Below are 6,478 nucleotides of genomic sequence, written 5' to 3' on the forward strand. Positions count from 1 at the left end.
ATAATAATAAAAGCATAATATGCTAATTAGACCAGACGTCCTTCCAGACGACCTTCCGGATGAAGCCAGAGCTGCGAGGGAAGCCTGGATCCCAGGTGCCAGAGGGAAGTCAGTGCTGGCAGCTGGGGGAAGGAAGGCCTACTCTTGCACAAATTTCATGCATCAGGCCTCTAGTTACTTAATAATTAGCTCTTCATTGCTAACCCTGCTTATTGAGACTATGTTGGATCCAATTAAAAATAATCACTTCTCACTTTTTCTAGTCTTAGTGCTCTCCTCAAAACTGACTATACAGGGAGCCAGCACGAAGGAAGCTCACGTGTGAGGTCTCCGTGGTCCTGTGAGTGAACACCCAAGGTGCAGTCTCTAATACAGCTGTTTTTCAAGAGAGATCTCCTCCCCAGCCTGCTTATCAGCTAAGTAACTGAAAACAATCCCTTTAGGCATGTTTCCCCAGCTAGAAAACAGTAAAAAAAAAATTTACAATAGTTGCTGTAAGAATTTAATGAGCGTATATACACAGACACACCTGGTACATTCCAGGAACATGCTATAATGTGATTCATGCTCAAATCTTACCAGAATGCTAATAAAGATAATGTTATCTCTGGAGTTACATATTGAAATACAGATGATTTTTATTTTCTATTTCTCTGTAACTTTCTATTTTTCTTTCAATTAGCGTATGTTATTCTTATCATAAAAAAAGATGATTTTTTTTTTTTAAACAAAAGTTCTTTTTAGGGCAGGTAACTTCTGGTTGGTGTTTGGGGAAAATGTTATCAGAACAGACTTACTCATAATAAAATTTTAAAAACTGGGAGACCCGGAACTCTCTCTCTGAAGAGAGTTTTCTAATTCAATCAAGGTTCTCTTGAAGGAAAGAGGAATCATGGCTGGAGAAAACAAATTCAGGTAACATGAAAGAAGTTATTTTAGGGCAAGACTTGCCACCCTTTCCCTTTCTAGAAGTTTGCCCTAGAGTTAGTTCAAAAATAATGTTTTCATAATTTTGTGTTTCCTCTTCTCAATTCAACCAGTCTTTTCTGAGCACCTGCTATTTTCAGGCATAGTGCTGGGCATACAAAGGAAAGACAAAGGGAACTGAGGTGAAGTCCTTACACTCAGAGTTTATTTCAATCCTTTCTTAGACTTTAATGCCTGTGATCTGTTTTCAAATAGGCCAGCCCCACCTCAAAAATGGGGGAATAAATTAAATAAGATTGGCAAAACATGGAGAAGTACTAAAGCTAGATGATAGGTCATTTGCTTTTTCTCTCTACTTTTGTATATGCTTGAAACTTTCCATAACAATAAAAGAAAAAAATCTAGTAAGGAAGATAAGCTATAACAAAAGGTAAATCGGGCCCGGCTGGCATGGCTCAGTGGTTGAGCATCAACCTATGAACCAGGAGGTCACGGTTCGATTCTGGTCAGAGCACATGCCTGGGTTGTGGGCTGGAGCCCCAACAGGGGGCATGCAGGAGGCATCCAATCAATGATTCCCTCTCATCATTGATATTTCTATCTCTCTCTCCCTCTCCCTTCCTCTCTGATATTAATAAAAATATATATTTTTTAAAAAGGTAAATCTGTCTGGATGATAAGTATCATTCCTAGAGAAACTTTACACACGCAAATAATGCACCACCATGGGGGGTGGGGAGGAGAAACAGAAGGTGTCACTCCACAAATATTTACTAAGCACTTAATCACCAGGAGGAAAAGATGTGGTTTCCATTCAGCTGCCAAATGTGCCAAAATAGCATTCTAATGTTTCTAAATCCATCTGGTAATTTGGGAGACATCTCAGAGTGGGCATGCTGTGGCTGCAGGCACACAATCCTACTCCCTTGGGTTTCTCTGGGGCAGCACCAGCAGAGAGGTTGAAAATTGCCACTCCTTTCACTCCTGCAGAGTTCCTGAGAGCTGACTATTTTTCCCACATCGTCCTACCTTCCTTGGGCCTCTGGTATTCACGCTCCTGATTATAGCTCCTTTGCGTGGGTTCTGAATCATCACTGCCTTCTAGACCCTAAAGAAGCAATGGTTCTTTGGTTGGGGGGCAAAGGTGGGCTAGAAGTAGCCATTTACATGTACAAGCCATTTAAACTCAAAGGCTGAGCTCCTAATGGCCCAAACTGGAAGCATCTGAACAAGAAAATAATGATGGTGTGGATGAAAACCTGTAAGAAATCATAAATTCCTAACTGGGCAGGTCATGGTGGGTAGTCACACCTCAGGCCTATAACTTCTTTAGTGAAAGGTTATTAAACAGCCAGAACCGGTTTGGCTCAGTGGATGGAGCGTCGGCCTGTGGACTCAAGGGTCCCAGGTTCGATTCCGGTCAAGGGCATGTGCCTTGGTTGCAGGCACATCCCCAGTGGGGGGCGTGCAGGAGGCAGCTGATCGATGTTTCTCTCTCATCGATGTTTCTAACTCTCTGTCCCTCTCCTTCCTCTCTGTGAAAAATCAATAAAATATATTTAAAAAAAAAAAAAAAGAAAGGTTATTAAACAATCCTTGTCCATTGTTCTTGTGCAGCTAGGTTAACACACCTTGGAAATGACAGAAGTAATCGCCTCAAAGGCGTAACCTTTGAGAGAAAACAGAATTTTAACTATCCTGTAATTCAAGATAGTACATAATCTTAACTATCCTATAATCCAACCCCGCCTTGCTTTCTCCCACCTTCATGTAATCTTCCTTATGTTCTCTCCTTAATTTCAAACACATAAAAGAAACTACAAAACTGTTATTCTCCAAAGCATCTGAGGCCTTGCTTTCTAGTAACTGTCAGTTTGGCTCAAATAAATTCTTATGAAAATTCTCTATATGTTTGGATGTTTCTTATGTGGACAACAGCACTGTATTGTAACCTTCAGAATAAACTGAATATCCATGAGTTCACAATGATATAAATGATCAAATAAACTTCCAATTAATAAGGAAGCAGGAGATGAAAAAATCACCATTAGGCAACACCACTGCACTAATGGTTGCAGACAAGAACCACCAGGGGTGCTCAAATTAATGGGTGAAAATTTGAGAATAAACAGAGTTTGCATAGTCTCAAAATATCTCCTCCAGGATAATTATTAACTACAAAAGGAAAGACAGTTAGCTTTATAGGGGAGAAACCTAGCAAATATCACCTTAACTACGTGATCAAAGTTAATATCACCCGTGATAAGACCTCTCAACTTCATGAATCAGTGGTAATATAACACTCTCTTTAATCAGTACTCTTCTACAAAACTTTATTCTACAAAATAATTAACTGGTACTCTTCAAAGGGGTCCAAATAATGAAAGACAGGGGAAAAACTGGAACTATCTCAAACTGGAGCAGACAAGGGGAAATAACTAAATGCAATTAGTAGTGTCCTGGATGGAATATGGAAACAGAAAGAGAAATCATTTGGAAGCTAGAGTAGGTGCGATTACCGCCTCCGCCTCTGCCATCGCCTCCTCTGTTCTCTGCTGCCCAGAGAGAGCGAGGCGGGGCTCTGGAGTCACCATGGAGCCCTATTTGCCGATGGAGGACAAGACCAGGGAGCTCGCGACCCACCACTCCATTGACCCTTCCTTCCATTTCTTGGTGGCTATCCTTTGCCACTGACACTACGGTGGGTACAGGGATTGCTTTCTGTCTTTCAACAGTTACTGGAGTGCATGTTTGGGATTTGTGGGAGAAAGCTGGATACAGTAAATGGAAAAAATCTTGGAAGCTGCTTGACAGCTTTTCTCAGACCAGTCTGAAAGCGATATGCTCATTCATTGGATTGGTGGATCTGAAGTACAAAATAATTTCTAGATAAGTAATGAGACGTCACCGGTGATCATCTCCAAAAAGAGGCCATCAGAAGGAAACTATCACAAAGAGAAAAACCTGTGTATTAAATTTTGACCAGCGGTCTGAAGCATCAAATGGAAGTTGTGGAGCACCTTGTTTCCCAAAGGTCATTAGCAACATGGACCTACTAACTTGTCCCTGAAGCCCGTGCTGCACGGGGACTCCACTACCACTTCACCAGAGCAAAGCTTAGATCGCAAAGCAGGAGACATTCTTTCCTACCTGGATCCCAGGTCTCAGCATGTGGCAGAGCTGGTCTGCAAAGAAAGGCAGCAAGTGATCTCCCAAGAGATGCTTTGGAAGAAGCTGATTGAACGAATGGTGGGCACGGACCCTCCCTGGAAGTGACTTTCAGAAAGAAGAGGGTGGGATTGGTGCCTGTTTAAAAATAGAGCCACAGCCCTGGCCAGGTGGCTCAGTTAGTTGGAGCATCATCCCATACATCAAAAGGCTGCGGGTTCAATTCCCAGTCAGGGCATATACCTAGGTTGTGGGTTTGATCCCCAGTCAGGGCGCATATGAGAAGCAACTGATTGATGTTTCTCTTTCTCTCTCTCTCTAAAATCAATAAACATATACTTAGCTGAGGATAAATAAATAAATTAGTTAAAATAAAAATCGACCCACAGGTAGCTCTCCCAATTCACTTTATAGACGACAGATTCCAACTGCTAGTGTGAACCTCACAACTTGCAGAGGATTCAGTGCTCTGAAAATAGTGAAGGTGTCTACTGTTCATACTATGATGAAAAAATTATCAATAGCCTACGAGATAATTCTATTAAGATTTGGGATAAAACCAGCTTGGAATGTTTGAAAGTGTTAATGGTGCACATGGGCTCTGTCCTTTGTCTCCAGGATGATACGTATCATTGTGACTAGCTCTTCAGACTCTCCAGTGAGGGTCTGGGATCGTAACATGGGTGAAGTTCTGAACATGTTGATGCACCATAAGGCTAGACTGCACTGACGCTTCAGCAATGGACTGATGGTGACCTGTTCCAAGGACAGCTCCAACGCTGTGTGGGACATGGCTCTGCCAAACCGATTTCACTCTGCTCCTGGTTGCCCACTGCGCTGCTGTCAATGTAGCAGACTTTGATGATAATACACCGTATCTGCCTCTGGTGACAGAACCATCAAAGTCTGGAGCAGGAGTACCTGTGGAATTTGTTCATACTCTGAATGGGCTCAAGCAAGGCATTGCCTGGCTCCAGTACAGGGACTGGCTGGTTGTTAGGGAACCATCAGATAGGTTATACCATCAAGCTATGGGATACTGAATGTGGCACCTGTTTAAACGTTCTAGAGCAGGGGTCCTCAAACTACGGCCCGCGGGCCACATGCGGCCCGCTGAAAACATTTATCCGGCCTGCCGGGTGTTTTTGCCACCGCTGCCTGTTGCTTAGCAGCCGATTAGGTTTTTTTTAAACTATAGTCCGGCCCTCCAACGGTGTGAGGGACAGTGAACTGGCCCCCTGTTTAAAAAGTTTGAGGACCCCTGTTCTAGAGCAACACGAAGAATTGGCCCAATGCATCCGTTTGATAACAAAAGGATTGTCAGTGGGGCCTAAGATGGAAAAATTAAAGCTTGGGGCTTGCAAGTTGCTCTCGACCCTCGAGCCCCAGCAAGCACATTGTGTTTGCACACATAGGTAGAACATTCTGGATGTGTGTTTGGCTTCAGCTTGATGAATTGCAAATCACTAGCAACTCTCATGATGACACTATTTTGATTTGAAATTTCTTAAATGTGCCTTCCAGTGCCCAGGATGAGACCTGTTCTCCCTCGATAACACACACTTCATCTCCAGGTAACAGCCTGCACTTTACCCCTTTCAGGTTTCCCAGTCTTGAACTACTGGCTAAATGGCTACCGATACCTAAGGGTGTTCTTCACAGCTGAGTTATGAAGTTGTAGGTGGTTCTAGAAGATGCTGGGTAGGTGCAAAGCAGCCTAACTCTAAGTACTGGTATTTCTCACTGCCCATTCTGGCCTCCACTTTAAGGTTCCTTAGCTTCACTGACTTCAAGCAGGACAGAAGCCCTTTTCCTCCCTCTATCAGGGAAAAACAAATAAATGCTTCAAATGGAAATTGTTCATATAAAAGGAACACAGTTTGTTCTCCAGAAGTAAATGGACAGTCAAGAGAAGACTTGGCTTCTCATTTATAGTGCTCTGCACTTTGGTCTGATATTAAGAAACAGCATTCTTCTTTGGTGAAATTTTGGGTGCCAGCACCTACCCAGAATGTCCAGGGATGTCCTTTTCAAAAGTTAGCATTCCCCTTTTGACCATCCATGTCATTCTGAATTCTGTCTTGTATTAGGAACATGTTGGAAAAATTTCTCTGGATCAGTGGTTCTCAACCTTCCTAATGCCGCGACCCTTTAATACGGTTCCTCATGTTGTGGTGACCCCCAACCATAAAATTATTTTCATTGCTACTTCATAACTGTAATTTTGCTACTATTATGAATTGTAATGTAACTATCTGATATGCAGGATGTATTTCCATTGTTACAAATTGAACATAATTAAAGCATAGTGATTAATCACAAAAACAATATGTAATTATATATGTGTTTTCCGATGGTCTTAGGCGACCCCTGTGAAAGGGTC

The 6,478-nt window shown here is 42.4% G+C and overlaps 1 protein-coding gene and 1 pseudogene across 2 annotated transcripts in view; one reads left to right on the top strand and one right to left on the bottom strand.

Moving 5' to 3' along the window:
* LOC102262614 overlaps positions 1 to 5,761 on the top strand; it is an 8,333-nt pseudogene extending 2,572 nt beyond the window's left edge.
* Positions 1 to 6,478, bottom strand: part of B4GALT4 (UDP-Gal:betaGlcNAc beta 1,4- galactosyltransferase, polypeptide 4) — a 30,990-nt gene that overhangs the window by 18,994 nt on the left and 5,518 nt on the right. The window lies entirely within an intron of this gene.

This window comes from Myotis brandtii, unplaced genomic scaffold, assembly GCF_000412655.1.
Source record: "Myotis brandtii unplaced genomic scaffold, ASM41265v1 scaffold46, whole genome shotgun sequence".
In the NCBI taxonomy this organism is placed as follows: Eukaryota; Metazoa; Chordata; class Mammalia; order Chiroptera; family Vespertilionidae; genus Myotis; species Myotis brandtii.